Here is an 18669-nt window from a genome sequence, read left to right as displayed (position 1 = left end):
GTAGGCGGTACATCCTGTTTTGAACTTTCTAGCACTTTGACCGGTTTAGTTTATTGTCCATGAGAAGGCCGAATGCTAGAATGTATTTTTTTTTAACATGCTTGAAACGTTACCAAATTTTATGAGACACATACTGGCCATGCCCTGTTAGCATTTTTTATGTTAGCATGCTATCATCAACAACTTAAAATATAACGTTTTCAACTTGGTCAAAATGTCACAAAATCTTATGTGAGGTATTGTGACAATACCTTATTTACAATATTTTTTGTTAGCATACTAGCACCAGCATGACAACATGTAATGTTTAAAACGTCACAAAAGTATTGTAACATTTTTTTTTTTAGTATGCTAGCATTAACATATTAACATGATCAATTTAGCATTTATCATGCATATCATGCACTTTTGATGTTATTAGCATGTTATTATATATTAACATGCACATTTTTTAAAAGGCTACGAATGTCACCAAATTTTTTTGAGATGCATCATGGACACGCCCTGTTTAAAACATCACCATATTTTATGTGAGTCATTGTGGCCACTTTGTTAGCATGTTTTATGTTATCATGTTAACATTAGCATATTAAAATGCAAATTTTTCTAAATGTTCCAAATATCACTAACTTCCTTGAGATGCATCAGGCCCTGTTACCTGTTATTTTTGAAAGGAGCATGCTAACATGAATATGCTATTATTTCAACATGCTTACAATGTCACCACAACAAATTTTGTGTGACGCATAATGGCCATGCCCTGTTAGCATTTTTTGTTAACATGCTAGTATTTACATGATAATTTTTTCAACATGGTTCAAATATCACCTTATTTCATGACACATTTTGGCAACGTTTCGTGAGCATTGTTAATGTTAACATGCTAGCATTAACATGCTAACATGGTAATTTTTAAACACGCTTTAAACATTTACATTACATTACATTTACGGCATTTATCAGACGCCCTTATGCAGAGCGACTTACGATTAGCATTTACATTTTACATTAGCAGTTACAGTCCCCGCTGGAGCAACTTAGGGTGAAGTGTCTAGGCGAGTGTGTTACCCAGTAGGCTACTACCATCCTAAATCCTTGTGTTGTTGATGTAAGCATGTTAGCATGAATATGCAATTTTTTTCAAAATGCTCGAAACTTCGCCAAATTGTATGTGATTTATCATGGCCATGTCATGTTAGCATTTTTGATGTTAGCATGCTAGCATTAACATGTTAATATGTAAATATGTCTCCGTGCTTGAATCGTTACCAAAATTTGTGTATTCAATGTTAGTCTGCTATTTTTTTGACGTGCTCCAAATGTCACCAAATTCCTTGTGACACATTATGTTATTAATATGCAAATTATGATTTCCTTTTGAACAGTGATTTCACTCTTTATTAGGGGCAGTGTCGGCCTAGCGGTTAAGGAAGCGGCCCCATAATCAGAAGGTTGCCGGTTCGAATCCTGATCCACCAAGGTGCCACTGAGGTGCCACAGAGCAAAGCACCGTCCCCACACACTGCTCCCTGGCGCCTGTCATGGCTTCCCACTTCTCACCAAGGGTGATGGGTTAAATGCAGAGGACAAATTTCACTGTGTGCACCGTGTGTTTTGCTGCTGTGTATCACAAGTGACAATCACTTCACTTTCACTTCACTTCATGCTGTTGTTATTTTTATTTTACATTTACATTTCTGACATTCAAAAACAAACAAAAAAAAAACAAACCAGCGACCAATATAGCCACCTTTCTTTGCAAGGACACTCAAAAGCCTGCCATCCATGGATTCTGTCAGTGTTTTGATCTGTTCACCATCAACATTGCGTACAGCAGCAACCACAGCCTCCCAGACACTGTTCAGAGAGGTGTAGTGTTTTCTACGGTGGCCCTGAAGTGCAAATCACAACGACAAATTGAGAATCTCAATTACATTAAGAAACCGGAAAGGGTAGGTACCAGTCAGCAACGGGAGACATCACTGATTGGACGACAGTCTTTCGTCTTTGGAACCGGACGTCCCTCTGCCTGTAGCGCATTTCGTTTGAACGGCGGAATGTTTTGTTCAGACTGTGGGAAAAAGTTGGTGGAGGAGTCACCGAACTTTTGCAGCGGCTGTGGCAAAAGGCTTTATGATGCATCTAGCATTGGAGACACTTCACTCCCATCGAGTAAGTTAAATAGCATGATAAAAGTTTTTTTTTATGGTTGTATTAGCCTAGCATTAGCTGTTTCCAGACCATAGCAGACCAGAGGGCTGTTCCACGAAGCGAACTCGGAAAATCGAGGCTCATTTGAAAATGCACACCGCTGTCAAAATGACTGCTCAAGACCTTTCTAGTAGTGAAGGTTTGGGGGCAGTTCTAGTGTTAAACTAACCTCACAGCTAGGGTGCCACGAACCAGGCTTGTCCACAAGCATATTGCATAGTGAATAAGCTGAATGACTGCAGGTTAGCTTGTTCCTTTATTGAGCCGTGATTTTCAGAGTGAGCCTGGCTTTTGGGATTAGTTTGCTTCGTGAAAAAAAAAAAAAACACACCGCAACTCAGACCAAACTCTCTCCACTCCTCACAACCAACACACAGAGCAGAGTGAAAAGAATACAACATTTTAACAATAACATTACTGCTGGGTCGCTACAATATTTATGGAAAACTAATATGCATTACTTTGTTTGAAATCCATTTGTGGCATGTTTTAAATTAGACCAAAATGTAACACGGGATATTTTTTTTCAAACATTATAAAATGACCAAGAACAAAGCTAAATTGATACTTAAATATTACTAATTATATACCCAGGTCTCAGTTTTGGATGGACTTGTTTGGAGACCTAAGAGACTCTGGAAACTTCAATGGAAGCCACGAACACCAATGCTTGCTGAGATTCTGCTTCAGCAGGGTTCTACAGACAGACCTGGATGAATGCAAAGACCTCTGGAACAAATACAGGATCCGGCCAAGCAGACTTGCATCGTGTCCAGGGAGGATTCCAAACGAACTCTGTCTCTTGCCTCACAGGTATTTGAGTTCTTAACAAAATGAATTAAGCTTTTGCATTAAACTAAATGCAAATTGTTATCTTATTGCTTAAGTTGGTTAATATATATTCATAATTTTACACAAGTATGATAGAGCAGTTTATAACCTGTCACTGCATGCGTTGATTTACATAGTTCCATATTGTCAGCAAAAAAATCCTTCACTGTTCTATTTTCATTTTGCAGATATGGTTCAAGAGACTGTGGATTTGCTGTTGAGGAGAGGGAACTGGATGCATTTCCTGAGGAGAGGCTACCGGTTGGATTGTGTGGTGATCCAAACATTGAGGAATATTTACAACAGGCTCTACACTGCAGCAGCCACAAGACTGGGAATCAGCCACAGAACTGTATTTAACCCTGAAGGACATAGCTGGGTTTTAGACACCAACTAACTGAACTTCAGTTTTGAATGTGTAATAAGGCACTCCGTGCGTCATCCACTCATGAGTTGCTCTACAGCTGATGGACAGCCATAATGAAAAACAGAAGGGTCAGAGTTACTCTGACGAAGACACACACTGTGTTGACACTTTAGTGCCTTTCCTTTTTTGCACCTAATAGAACCTTTGGACTCAATGGAGTGCTCCAGCCCTTCTGTTTTTCCTTCAGTTTTTAATGTATGTAGTGGTTCCTTTCCATCTTGCTAAATTGAATATAGTATTGTTCATAATATACAGCACCTGGTATGGATTTAAATATTAACATTTAACCACAAGGAAACATTTTAAATTTTCTTTAATAAAACCATTTATAAATAGTGTCCAGCATTTGTTACTTTTCCAACATACACAATATTCAGAATAAAACAAGTGTTTAACAAGATGGAAGTTGCTTTCTCACATGAATGTGTTAAGTAATGTGCCAAGGGCAGCTGAACTTCACAGGGTAACATAGTGACTGTAACATGACCTTGGTGATTTAAGAACATCCAAATTCTGGAGCATTTTGAATTCCAAAGTCCATGTTGGCCTTACAGATGCTGTATGAGTCACAGATGGGAAGCTTCAGAGTATTTGCACAGGTGTTTGCAACTGGAAAAGGCGAATCACTTAAAAACTGGATGCATGGTGGTGGTGGTGTCATTCCTGCCGGTGGAACTGCCGTCAGCCCTGTGGCAAACATCATCAAATCTTCCAGACACTGCTGTTGCCTTCTCTGAAAGAAGAAAGTAAACACTGTAGTACATTAAAATTAATTTCCTTACCTCTCCTTTCATAAAACTATAAACAAAAAGGTATCCATTCAAGCCTTCAGAATCAAGGAGATAATCTGCCCAAAAGCCAAGTGTTAGGACCTCCTTATGCCGCCTGTTGCTTCCTGCTGGGCTGAGATCTGGTCTGAACATGCTCTCCAGTTCTGAAGCAGTCAGGGCCTTGGCAGAGAAGCATATGAGTGGGGTCAGCACACTGGAATGCTGTTGCAGTGCACTTAAAAAACTAATCCCAAAAGCCAGGCTCACTCTGAAAATCACGGCTCAATAAAGGAACAAGCTAACATGCAGTCGTTCAGCTTATTCACTATGCAATATGCTTGTGGACAAGCCTGGTTCGTGGCACCCTAGCTGTGAGGTTTGTTTAACACTAGAACTGCCCCCAAACCTTCACTACTAGAAAGGTCTTGAGCAGTCATTTTTGACAGCGGTGTGCATTTTCAAATGAGCCTCAATTTTCCGAGTTCGCTTCGTGGAACAGCCCTCAGGTCTGCTATGGTCTGGAAACAGCTAATGCTAGGCTAATACAACCATAAAAAAAAAACTTTTATCATGCTTATTAACTTACTCGATGGGAGTGAAGTGTCTCCAATGCTAGATGCATCATAAAGCCTTTTGCCACAGCCGCTGCAAAAGTTCGGTGACTCCTCCACCAACTTTTTCCCACAGTCTGAACAAAACATTCCGCCGTTCAAACGAAATGCGCTACAGGCAGAGGGACGTCCGGTTCCAAAGACGAAAGACTGTCGTCCAATCAGTGATGTCTCCCGTTGCTGACTGGTACCTACCCTTTCCGGTTTCTTAATGTAATTGTGATTCTCAATTTGTCGTTGTGATTCTTCTTTTGTCGTTGTGATTTGCACTTCAGGGCCACCGTAGTTTTCCCTCCTTGTAAATCTCACATTTGATGATGGACCACAGGTTCTCAATGGGGTTCAGATCAGGTGAACAAGGAGGCCATGTCATTAGTTTTTCTTCTTCTATACCCTTTCTTGCCAGCCACGCTGTGGAGTACTTGGACGCGTGTGATGGAGCATTGTCCTGCATGAAAATCATGTTTTTCTTGAAGGATGCAGACTTCTTCCTGTACCACTGCTTGAAGAAGGTGTCTTCCAGAAACTGGCAGTAGGACTGGGAGTTGAGCTTGACTCCATCCTCAACCCGAAAAGGCCCCACAAGCTCATCTTTGATGATACCAGCCCAAACCAGTACTCCACCTCCACCTTGCTGGCGTCTGAGTCGGACTGGAGCTCTCTGCCCTTTACCAATCCAGCCACGGGCCCATCCATGTGGCCCATCAAGACTCACTCTCATTTCATCGGTCCATAAAACCTTAGAAAAATCAGTCTTGAGATATTTCTTGGCCCAGTCTTGACGTTTCAGCTTGTGTGTCTTGTTCAGTGGTGGTCGTCTTTCAGCCTTTCTTACCTTGGCCATGTCTCTGAGTATTGCACACCTTGTGCTTTTGAGCACTCCAGTGATGTTGCAGCTCTGAAATATGGCCAAACTGGTGGCAAGTGGCATCTTGGCAGCTGCACGCTTGACTTTTCACAGTTCATAGGCAGTTATTTTGCACTTTGTTTTTTTCCACATGCTTCTTGCGACCCTGATGACTATTTTGAATGAAACGCTTGATTGTTCGATTTTAAGAGTGCTGCATCCCTCTGCAAGATATCTCATTATTTTTTACTTTTCTGAGCCTGTCAAGTCCTTCTTTTGACCCATTTTGCCAAAGGAAAGGAAGTTGCCTAATAATTATGCACACACTGATAAAGGGTGTTGATGTCATTAGACCACACCCCTTCTCATTACAGAGATGCACATCACCTAATATGCTTAATTGGTAGTAGGCTTTCGAGCCTATACAGCTTGGAGTAAGATAACATGCATGAAGAGGATGATGTGGACAAAATACTCCCTGTATGTACAGATGTATGTTTCTGCAAATGTGTAGTGAATTTACAGTGTTTTATATCTTTGTGTATATACTTATGTGTCATTGGAAGCAGGGTGTATTAAAACTCGCCTTCATATGTGCAACCTTTAAAATAATAAAATATATTGTTCCTGATCCTGACGATGTATAAACATTGTGTCAGCGAGGTTATTTCATTAATTCCTCTTTTTAACATGTGGCCTTAAGCAATTTCATAAGATTTCAAGAACTGAAATCAAGCGTGCTTAAACCACAACTGTATATAAAAAATAATAATAAAAACAAAAGGTCACTTATATTCAAACTTAATTTATTTACAGGTATTTCAACATTTTCTGTTTAATGTATTTTAGAGCCGATGGAGGTGTCTGGAGGCTGGATTGCTTCAGATTTGCTCTGGTCACCAGATATAGGTATCTTCGTCATATGGCGGTGGTGATGGTGGTATAATATATATTTTGTGTTGTTGCTGGTGTTTTTTAAGATTTGCGCTTTGTGAAAAACCCCTGCCACATTCGGGGCAGCGATACGGTTTCTCCATGGTGTGGGTTCTGATGTGGACTTTAAGTGAGGTCATTGTAAGAAACCTCTTGCCACACTGGTTGCACTGGTGTGCTGAGTCATTGTTCTGAGTGATGTTCCCATGGGGGGCGGCCTTCTCTGGCCCGGCTTGTTTGTCTGGATGCATTTCAGTCTTTCCAATAGATGTGAACAGTACTCCTGAAGAATCGGTTCTGAGGCCTCTTGTAAAGTTGGCTTCTTAAATAGAGACATGTATGATGATGTCATTGTATAAACATCCAATCAGCAAGCTGCATTTTTGAACCTTTGATATTGACCAATAAGAACAAAACTAATATACACAATGTCATGCTGTTGAATTAAAAACAGTATACATAAATCTGTTGTATTTCATGAAGAGTAATATTCTAAACATAGTGCAATATAGTGTTGCAGAAGACCTAGGTATACATATTATTTAAAAGGGAGTGTGTTAACGGGTGTCATGGAAAGGGGTTAATTAATTTACAGTTATTTCAACATTTTTTATTTAATGAATTTTATATCCGTCTGCAAGCTTTATTTAAGAATCTTTTTTTGGTGACCAATAAGAACAAAAGTATCATATAGTGTCATGCTATGGTGTTACAGGCCAATCAACAAGCTGTATTTAAGAATCTTTGTTATTGTCAAAAAAGAACAAAAGTATTATATAACAATGTCATGACGTAATGAGCCAATCAGTAAGCAGCATTTTAGAACTTTTTTTAGTTGACCGATAATAACTAAAATAATATATACAATGTTATTCTAAACATAGTTCAACATAGTGCTGCAGACTCTGAATTATCTTAGCCTTTGTAGGCGGTACATCCTGTTCTAGTACTTTGACCGGTTTAGTTTATTGTCCATGAGAAGGCTGAATGCTAGAATGTATTTTTTTTTAGCATGCTTGAAACGTTACCAAATTTTATGAGACACAAACTGGCCATGCCCTGTTAGCATTTTTTATGTTAGCATGCTATCATTTAAATATAAATTTTTCAACTTGGTCAAAACGTCACCAAATCTTATGTGAGGTATTGTGACAATACCTTATTAGCATATTTTTTGTTAGCATACTAGCACCAGCATGACAACATGTTAATTTTTAAACATGCTTGAAACGTAACATAAATTGTAATTTTTTTTTTATGTTAGTATGCTAGCATTAACATACTAACATGATCAATTTAGCATTATCATGCATATCATGCACATTTGATGTTAGCATGTTATTATATATTAACATGCAAATGTTTTAAAAGGCTTCGAATGTCACCAAATTTTTTTGAAATGCATCATGGACATGCCCTGTTATCATTATTGATATTAGAATGTTAGCATATTTCATGTTAGCATGATAATATTTTGACATGCTCCAAATTCCTTGAGACTCATTATGTTAATAATATACAAATTATTATTTCACTCTTTAACAATGATTTCACAAGCATTAACATGTTAACTTGCTAATATTTAAAAAATGTTTAAAGCATCACCATATTTTATGTGACTCATTGTGGCCACTCTTTGTTAGCATTTTTATGTTATCATGTTAACATTAGCATATTAACATGCAAATTTTCCAATTGTCACTAACTTCCTTGAGATCCATCAGAACCTGTTACCTGTTATTTTTGAAAGTAGCATGCTAACATGAACATGCTATTATTTCAACATGCTTGAAATTTTATGTGATACATGATGGCCATGCCCTGTTAGCATTTTTGTTAACATGCTAGTATTTACATGCTAATATTTTCAACATGGTTCAAATATCACCTTATTTTATGACACATTGTGGCAACAATTCATGAGCATTGTTGATGTTAACATGCTAGCATTAACATGCTAACATGGTAATTTTTTTAACACGCTTTAAACATTTACATTACATTACATTTACAGCATTTATCAGATGCCCTTATCCAGAGCGACTTACAATTAGCAGTTACAGGGACAGTCCCCACTGGAGCAAGGTTAAGTGTCTTGCTCAGGGACACAATGGTAGTAAGTGGGATTTGAACCTGGATCTTCTGGTTTATAGGCGAGTGTGTTAACCAGTAGGCTACTACCACCCTAAACATCACCAAATTTTATGTGACACATCATGGGCCCTGCCCTGTTAGCATTGTTGATGAAAGCATGTTAGCATGAACATGCAATTTTTTTCAACATGCTCGAAACGTCCCCAGATTTTATGTGACACATCATGGCCCTGCCCTGTTTGCATTGTTGATGTAAGCATGTTAGCATGAACATGCAATTTTTTTCAACATGCTCGAAACTTCGCCAAATTTTATGTGATTTATCATGGCCATGTCATGTTAGCATTTTTTATGTTAGCATGCTAGCATTAACTAATGTAAAAATTTCTCCATGATTGAATCGTTACCAAATTTTGTGTATTCAATGTTAGCCTGCTTTTTTTTTTTGACGTGCTCCAAATGTCACCAAATTTCTTGTGACACATTATGTTATTAATATGCAAATTATGATTTCCTTTTTAAACAGTGATTTCACTCTTTCTCTTTATTAGGGGCAGCGGTGGCCTAGCGGTTAAGGAAGCAGCCCCGTAATCAGAAGGTTGCCGATTTGAATCCCGATCCCCCAAGGTGCCACTGAGGTGCCACAGAGCAAAGCACCGTCCCCACACACTGGTCCCCGGCGCCTGTCTTCACTTTCACCTCACTTCATGCTTTCTTCTTCTCATTTCTTAAAATGTTACAATTTCACAAATTGCATGAAATTAATTAATTTAACAAAGATTGCACTTTTTTCTGCTCTTGTAACTTTTTTAATTTTACCCATTCCACAGAATAACTTATTTTCTTTGCCTCTTTTTCATCCTTTTTCTTACTTTTTTTTTACATTTACATTTACAGCATTTATCAGATGCCCTTATCCAGAGCAATTTACACTCAGTAGTTACAAGGACAGTCCCACTGGAGCAATTTAGGATTAAGTGTCTTGCTCAGGGAAATAATGGTAGTAAGTGGGATTTGAACCTGGGTCTTCTGGTTCATATATGAGTGTGTTACCCACTAGGCTACTACAACCGATGGCTACTACCACTACCAGGTTTTTGTTTATTTGATGTTAGAATGCATTTTTTTTTCAACATACTCCTAATGTTATTAAATTCCTTGAGATGCTTTGTGTTAATAATATGTAAATAAAACTTCAATTTGGTCAATTTAACAAAATTAACTAATTTTACAATGATTCTACTCTTCCTCTTCATTCTTTTTTTCTCATCCCTTAACATTTTTGAGTTTCCTCTATTTCACAAAATCAACTAATTAGCAATGATTCCACTCTTCTTGTTTTTTCCTCTACTCTGAACTTCTTACAATTTTACCCATTCCACAAAATGTATTAATTCAATGATGATTATGCTCTTCCCCTTCATGCTTTCAATATGCAGTAAGCTGTTATCGAGTTAATGAGAAGCCAATATGTGCAGTTTCTACTAATGTATGTATTGAATTTACAGTGTTTTATATCTTTGTGTATACAGTATACTTATCTGCAAGGTGTGTTGTTTAAAATGTGTCTTTAAATGTGCAACCTTTAAAATAACAAAATAAATTCTTCCTGATGCTGACGAGGTATAATCATCGTGTCTGCGAGGTTATTTCATTAATTCCTCTTTTCAACATGTGACCCTTAGCAATTTCATAAGATTTCATAAGAACTATGCAGAGTAAAAGATGTCAGCAAGGAGCCCTGGACATCTGTTAATGGTCATTTTCATGGAGAAATCAAGAGGACTGAAATCACACGTGCTTAAACCACAACTGCACATAAAAAATAATAATGAAAACAAAAGGTCACTTATATTCAAACTTGATTTATTTACAGTCATTTCAACATTTTCTTTTGAATGAGTTTTATATCTGATGGTTGCGCCATCTGATGGTTGCGCCATCTGATGGTGGCGCCATCTGCTGGATCGCTTCAGATTTGCTCGTCACCAGAAATAGGCATCTTCGTCGTAGGGCATCGAAGGAGATGGTGGTAACATGTTCACCAGATCCTGTAAATCCCCTTGTAGCTGCTGTAGGGAATCTTCGTTCTGGTCCGGTGGTGGTATGTTCACCAGATCCTTTAAATCCCACTGCGGCTGGTGCAAGGCATCTTCCTTGTAGAGCAGTGGAAGTGGTGATGGTGGTATGTTCACCAGATCCTGTAAATCCCACTGCGGCTGGTGCAAGGCATCTTCGTTGTAGAGCAGTGGAAGTGGTGATGGTGGTATGTTCACCAGATCCTGGAAATCCCACTGCGGCTGGTGCAAGGCATCTTCGTTGTAGAGCAGTGGAAGTGGTGATGGTGGTATGTTCACCAGGACCTGTAAATCCCACTGCGGCTGCTGTAAGGCATCTTCGTTGTAGAGCAGTGATGGAGATGGTGGTATGTTCACCAGCTCCTGTAAATCCCCATGTAGCTGCTGTAGGATATCTTCGTTGTAGAGCAGTGATGGAGATGGTGGTATGTTCACCAGATCCTGTAAATCCCCTTGTAGCTGCTGTAGGGAATCTTCGTTGTGGTCCGGTGGTGGTATGTTCACCAGGACCTGTAAATCCCCTTGTAGCTGCTGTAGGATATCTTCGTTGTAGAGCAGTGATGGAGATGGTGGTATGTTCACCAGATCCTGTAAATCCCACTGCGGCTGGTGCAAGGCATCTTCGTTGTAGAGCAGTGGTAGTGGTGATGGTGGTATGTTCACCAGAGTCTGGAAATCGTCTTTGTTGTGGTACGCGGGTGGTGGTATGTTTTCTTGATTCTGTTTATGACACTGCTGCTCTTGGTCCTGTTCAGCGAAGAATTGCGCATATAAATTCATGTGGAACTCTATCTCTGAATCTACTGAACAGCTCTCCTGATGCTCCATGGAGCTCGATGGCTGCTCTGAAGCGTGGATCTTCATGTGCAGCTTCTTTTTTTCTCTGTGTCTTTTCTCGTGCATTTTCAGGCTGGATTGGTGTGCAAATGTCTTATCACATTCAGCACACTGGTATGGCTTTTTGCCAGTATGCAGCCTCTCGTGATTTTGCAGAGTAGTTTTATGTGTAAAGCTCTTTCCACACATGTTGCACTTGTGGGACTTCTCTCCACTGTGGATTTTGAGGTGGGTCTTGAGATTAGAGCTTTGTGAAAATAGTTTACCACAAATCTCACACTTATGTGGCTGTTGACCGGTGTGTACTAGCTGGTGTCTTTTAAGATTTGCGCTTTGTGAAAAGCCCCTCCCACATCCGGTGCAGCGATACGGCTTCTCCCCGGTGTGGGCTCTGATGTGGATGTTAAGTGAGGGCATTGTAAGAAACCTTTTACCACACTGGTTGCACTGGTGTGCTTTCCCATGTTCTGGGAGGTGTGTGGAGGTGCTACCATTGTGCTGAGTGATGTTCCCATGGGGGGCGGCCTTCACTGGCCTGGCTTGTCTGTCTGGATGCATTTCAGTCTTTCCAATAGCTGTAAACAGCACTCCTGAAGAATCGTTTCTGAGGCCTCTTGTAAAGTTGGCTTCTTAAATAGAGACATGTATGATGATGTCATCGCATAAACATCCAACCAGCAAGCTGCATTTTACAACCTTTGTTATTGACCAATAAGAACAAAATGAATATATAACAATGTCATGGCATAATGAGCCAATCAGCAAGCTGCATTTTAGAATCTTTGTTAGTTGACCAATAAGAACAAAGCAATATATGACAATATCATGATGTAACAAGACAACCAGCAGGCTGTTGAATTAAAAACAGTATACATAAATCTGTTGTATTTTATGAAGAGTATACATATTATGTATATGTATATTATAGGTATACATATTATTTAAAAGGGAGTGTGTTAACAGGTGTCATGGAAAGGGGTTAATTTATTTGCTGCATATCTGTGAGCTACTTGTTGAGCCTGGGTTGATTGATAGTACCTGGGCAACTTGCGAACCGATGCTTCATTCTTGCTGAGGCTGACGAGGGGGAAGCTTTGTGTTCTCGAGGTTATTTAACTATTTTCCCATTTTCGTCTGTTATGGCTTGAGTCCGTTCACCCTTGCAACATAAGTGTTTTATTGTAAAGTTGTGCATTTTCGAGACACTTAGAATTCTAAGTGCCTTGTGATATTACTGTCTGTTGCTTATTGCTACGGAGCTAAGCTGCTAGCGGGGAAACTCGTGACTAGCATGAAAGAATGACGTCTGAAAGTTGAGTCATGGCAACTGGACTTTCTTTCTTTAATGTCGAGACGTTTCGTTCTGCATGCACAGAACTTTGTCAATCTGAGGGAAGTTGGCTTGTGAAAGAACGATCTGTTGATTAGCATTAGCTTCATAAATGATACATGTTTTTGTTCAGTGAATCACCCATGTACAATGTAAGATTCATGTCTGGTTCTTGCTGTGACTTTTGAATGTTTGAGTTTTTATCTGTAAGATAAAATATGCAGTATACTGAGAAATTAATATGTACAGTTGTATGTTTCTGCAAATGTGTATAGTGAATTTACAGTGTTTTATATCTTTGTGTATATACTTATGTGTCATTGGAAGCAAGGTGTGTTAAAACTCACACTCATATGTGCAACCTTTAAAATAATAAAATATATTGTTCCTGATGCTGGCGATGTATAAGCATTGTGTCAGCGAGGTTATTTAATTAATTCCTCTTTTCAACATGTGGCCTTAAGCAATTTCAAGAACTGAAATCAAGCGTGCTTAAACCACAACTGTATATAAAAAATAATAATGAAAACAAAAGGTCACTTATATTCAAACTTAATTTATTTACAGTAATTTCAACATGTTCTGTTTAATGAATTTTATAGCCGATGGAGGCGTCGTCTGCTGGATTGCTTCAGATTTGCTCTGATCACCACATATAGGTATCTTCGTCATATGGCGGTGGTGATGGCGGTATAATATATATTTTGTGTAGTAGCTGGTGTTTTTTAAGATTTGCACTTTGTGAAAAGCCCCTGCCACATTCGGTGCAGCGATATGGCTTCTTCCTGGTGTGGGTTCTGATGTGGACTTTAAGTGAGGTCATTGTAAGAAACCTCTTGCCACACTGGTTGCACTGGTGTGCTGAGTCATTGTTCTCGGTGATTTACATTTACATTTACGGCATTTGGCAGACGCCCTTATCCAGAGCGACTTACAACGTGCTTTCAAGTTACCATCGATGAAGAGATCAATTCCGGTTCACTAGGACCCCAACTATGAATACATCTATTTAATTCACTCTGTTGTAGATTCTGTACACAAAGTTTGACAACAAGAAAATTACAATTTAATCTAAATATTCTTTAAAGAGGAAGGTCTTGAGCTGTCGTTTGAAGGTGCTCAGTGACTGAGCTGTTCTGACCTCGAGGGGAAGTTCATTCCACCACCGAGGGGCCAAGATGGAGAAGAGTCTAGATGAATGTCTTCCTTTTACCTTCAGAGATGGAGGGACCAGGCGAGCAGTACTGGAGGCTCGGAGTAAACGAGGTGCAGTGCGGGGTGTAATAAGGATGTTGCGGGGTGTAATTGCGGGGTGTAATAAGGATGGTGATGTTCCACCGGGGGGCGGCCTTCACTGGCCCGGCTTGTTTGTCTGGATGCATTTCAGTCTTTCCAATAGATGTGAACAGTACTCCTGAAGAATCGTTTCTGAGGCCTCTTGTAAAGTTGGCTTCTTACATAGAGACATGTATGATGATGTCTTCGTATAAACATCCAATCAGCAAGCTGCATTTTTGAACCTTTGTTATTGACCAATAAGAACAAAACTAATATACACAATGTCATGCTGTTGAATTAAAAACAGTATACATAAATCTGTTGTATTTCATGAAGAGTAATATTCTAAACATAGTGCAATATAGTGTTGCAGAAGACCTAGGTATACATATTATTTAAAAGGGAGTGTTTTAGCGGGTGTCATGGAAAGGGGTTAATTAATTTACAGTTATTTCAACATTTTTTGTTTAATGAATTTTATATCCGATGGAGGCGTCGTCTGCAAGCTTTATTTAAGAATCTTTGGTGACCAATAAGAACAAAATATAGTGCCATGTCATGGTGTTACAAGCCAATCAACAAGCTTTGTTATTGTCATAAAAGAACAAAAGTATTATATAACAATGTCATGCCGTAATGAGCCAATCAGTAAGCAGCATTTTAGAACTTTTGTTAGTTGACCAATAATAACTAAAGTAATATATACAATGTTATGACGAAACCAGCCAAAAACATTATTCTAAACACAGTTCATCATAGTGCTGCAGACCGGTTTAGTTTATTGTCCATGAGAAGGCAGAATGCTAGAATGTATTTTTTTAACATGCTTGAAATGTTACCAAATTTTATGTAACACATACTGGCCATTTCCTGTTAGCATGTTTATGTTAGCATGCTATCCAAATGTCACCAAATCTTATGTGAGGTATTGTGACAATACCTTATTAGTAGGGCTGCTTTTGAGATCAATATTGCAATATGCGATTGCGATAAAGGACACTTGCTTCTATATCAATGAAAAGTCGCATACAAATTACTAATAGTGAAATGTTTAATTTCAAAGTGAAACATAGAAACTACTTACAACAACTTGAAATGCACAGATCCAATGCACAGATTCCAAGTTCAGTGAAAACGGCGTTGGGCCAGACAGGTAACACTTGATACCATTTCTAATAGTTCAGGATGTTGTGTGGGCACAGAGATCATCACCATATACAGAGTTAAAATGTTCTTTATTTCTGAAAAAGATTTCCTGACTGTAATCCTAGCTGAACATCGCCCCCTACAGGCGCAATACGGGTACTGGATTTGAGATGGTTGAAGTGAAGTGATTGTCACATGTTCTAAAGTGTGTAGTGATTGTCACATGTGATACACAGCAGCACAGCACACGGTGCACACAGTGAAATTTGTCCTCTGCATTTAACCCATCACCCTGAGTGAGCAGTGGGCAGCCATGACCAGCGCCCGGGGAGCAGTGTGTGGGGACGGTGCTTTGCTCAGTGGCACCTCAGTGGTACCTTGGCGGATCGGGATTCGAACCAGCAACCTTCTGATTACGGGGGCGCTTCCTTAACCGCTAGGCTACCACTGCCCCATGTTATACACAGCAGCACAGCACACGGTGCACACAGTGAAATTTGTCCTCTGCATTTTATCCCATCACCCTGAGAGAGCAGTTGGCACGGTGCTTCATTCATTGTATGATGAATTGAAGTGGGAACAAGAATTGAACATTCAGACGTCAGAGAGTGGATGGCATATCATGTGTGCAATACAACAATCCTCCACTAAGGAGGACAAGTTCTAAGGATTATGCTCCTGGGGCTGATGCCTGGATCAATGTCTGAAGCCATGTATATAAATTCAAAACAATGACACTGGCATGTAAAAAGACTGTAACGAGGAACTGGTTGAAATGCAACACTCCGAGCCAGGAGCAGTGCTTTCAAAATACAATATTCTACTAAATTAAATAATCACAAAAAACTCTTTACATTACGGTCGAATGACAAACCTTGGTAAGGCTAAACAACTGTTTTGATTATATTTGGCCATTATAAAATCCCGTATTATAGTTCTTACGTTTAACCAAAACGTTGTTTGGAGGCTGACTTGAACACAGGGATGCATAGCTTTGCTAGCTTAGCTAAGGTTAAGATTTGTAAACTGAGGTGAATTTCTTTAGGAAACCTTCCAAGTTTGAGAAAAGTTAACTAAACAGCTAAGAACAGTCTAAATAGTTAATGCCTACGTTTAGCCAAAACGTTGTTTGGAGGCTGACTTGAACACAGGAATGCATAGCTTTGCTAGCTTAGCCTAGCCTAGCAGCACTCCTTATTAGCATATTTTTTGTTAGCATACTTGCACCAGCATGACAACATGTTAATTTTTAAACATGTTTGAAACGTCACAAAATTATTGTCACATTTTTTTGTTACTATGTTAACATTAACATATTAACATGATAAATTTAGCATTTACCATGCATATCATGCACTTTTGATGTTAGCATGTTACTATATATTAATATCACCATATTTTATGTGAGTCACTGTGGCTACTTTTTGTTAGCATTTTTTATTTTATCATGTTAACATTAGCATATTAACATGCACATTTTTGTAAATGTTCCAAATGTCACTAACTTCCTTGAGATGCATCAGGCCCTGTTACCTGTTATTTTATGCTAACATGAACATGCTATTATTTCAACATGCTTGAAATGTCACCACACCAAGTTTTATGTGACGCATAATGGCCATGCCCTGTTAGCATTAACATGCTAACATGGTAATTTTTTTAACATGCTTTAAACATTTACATTACATTACATTTACATTACATTTTATGTGACACATTGTGGCCATGCCCTGTTAGAATGCTAGCATTAACATGCAAATTATTTTCAACATGCTCGAAAACTTCAACAAATTTTATGTGATTTATCATGGCCATGTCATGTTAGCATTTTTTAATGTTAGCATGCCAGCATTAACATGTTAATATGTAAAAATTTCTCCATGCATGAATTGTTACCAAATTTTGTGTATTCAATGTTAGCCTGCTGTTTTTTTGACGTGCTCCAAATGTCACCAAATTCCTTGTGACACATTATGTTATTAATATGCAAATTATGATTTCCTTTTTAAACAGTGATTTCACTCTTCCTCTTTATTAGGGGCAGTGTCGGCCTAGCGGTTAAGGAAGTGGACCCGTAATCAGAAGGTTGCCGTTTCGATTCCCGATCCGCCAAGGTGCCACTTGAGGTGCCACAGAGCAAAGCACCGTCCCCAAACACTGCTCACACAGGACAAATTTCACAGTGTGTTGTGCTGCTGTGTATCACAAGTGACAATCACTTCACCTTCACTTCACTTCATGCTTTCTTCTTCTCATTTCTAAAAATGTTACAATTTCACAAATTGCATGAAATTAATTATTTTAACAAAGATTCCACTTTTTTCTGCTCTTGTAACTTTTTACATTTTACCCATTCCACAAAATTAATTATTTTCTTTGCCTCTTTTTCATCCCTTTTCATACTTTTTTTTACATTTACAGCATATATCAGACGCCCTTATCCTGAGCAACTTACAATCGGTAGTTACAGGGACAGTCCCACTGGAGCAATTTAGGGTTAAGTGTCTTGCTCAGGGAAATAATGGCAGTTAGTGGGATTTGAACCTGGGTCTTCTGGTTCATATATGAGTGTGTTACCCACTAGGCTACTACAACTGATGGCAACTACCACATTTTTGTTTATTTGATGTTAGAATGCTAATTTTTTTCAACATACTCCTAATGTCATTAAATTCCTTGAGACGCTTTGTGTTAATAATATGTAAATAAAACTTCAATTTGGTCAATTTAACAAAATTAACTAATTTTACAATGATTCTACTCACTCTTCCTCTTATTTCCAGTTATTTCAACATTTTCTATTTAGTGAATTTTATATCACATGGCGGTGCTGTCTGCTGGATCGCTTCAGATTTGCTCTGGACAGTAGAAAATCAGTAGTGGTTGTTGTGGTGTGATATCTGCTGGGACATTCACTGAACCAATTTTCATCTGTATTCCTGAATAAACTCTACATCTGCACCCCTGAACGACAGAGGAGAGACAGGAGTTGTGAACTGGTTTGTAGTGAAGTGATTGTGAAACACTGCAGCACAGCACACGGTGACACAACGTGTCCTCTGCTCTTAACCATCACCCTTGGTGAGCAGTGGGCAGCCATGACAGGCGCCCGGGGAGCAGGGTGTGGGGACGGTGCTTTACTCAGTGACACCTTGACGAATCGGGACATGGACCGGCAACCTTCTTTTTACGGGGCCATTTCCTTAACCGCTAGGCCACCACTGCTCCACATTTTTCATTCACAGTTTTGAATTTCAACAGCCATCACAGCAGCCT

At 39.0% G+C, this 18669-nt stretch overlaps 1 long non-coding RNA gene across 1 annotated transcript; it reads left to right on the top strand.

Moving 5' to 3' along the window:
* The first annotated feature begins 2022 nt into the window (after positions 1-2022).
* LOC114769587 (uncharacterized) lies at positions 2023-3638 on the top strand. Its single transcript, XR_003743233.1, has 3 exons — positions 2023-2172; positions 2806-3024; positions 3231-3638. It is a non-coding gene; the product is annotated as an uncharacterized LOC114769587 (long non-coding RNA).
* The last annotated feature ends 15031 nt before the right edge of the window (positions 3639-18669 follow it).

The sequence above is a fragment of the Denticeps clupeoides genome, chromosome 19 (genome assembly GCF_900700375.1).
Source record: "Denticeps clupeoides chromosome 19, fDenClu1.1, whole genome shotgun sequence".
Classification (NCBI taxonomy): domain Eukaryota; kingdom Metazoa; phylum Chordata; class Actinopteri; order Clupeiformes; family Denticipitidae; genus Denticeps; species Denticeps clupeoides.
This window is presented reverse-complemented; position numbering and strand designations above follow the sequence as displayed.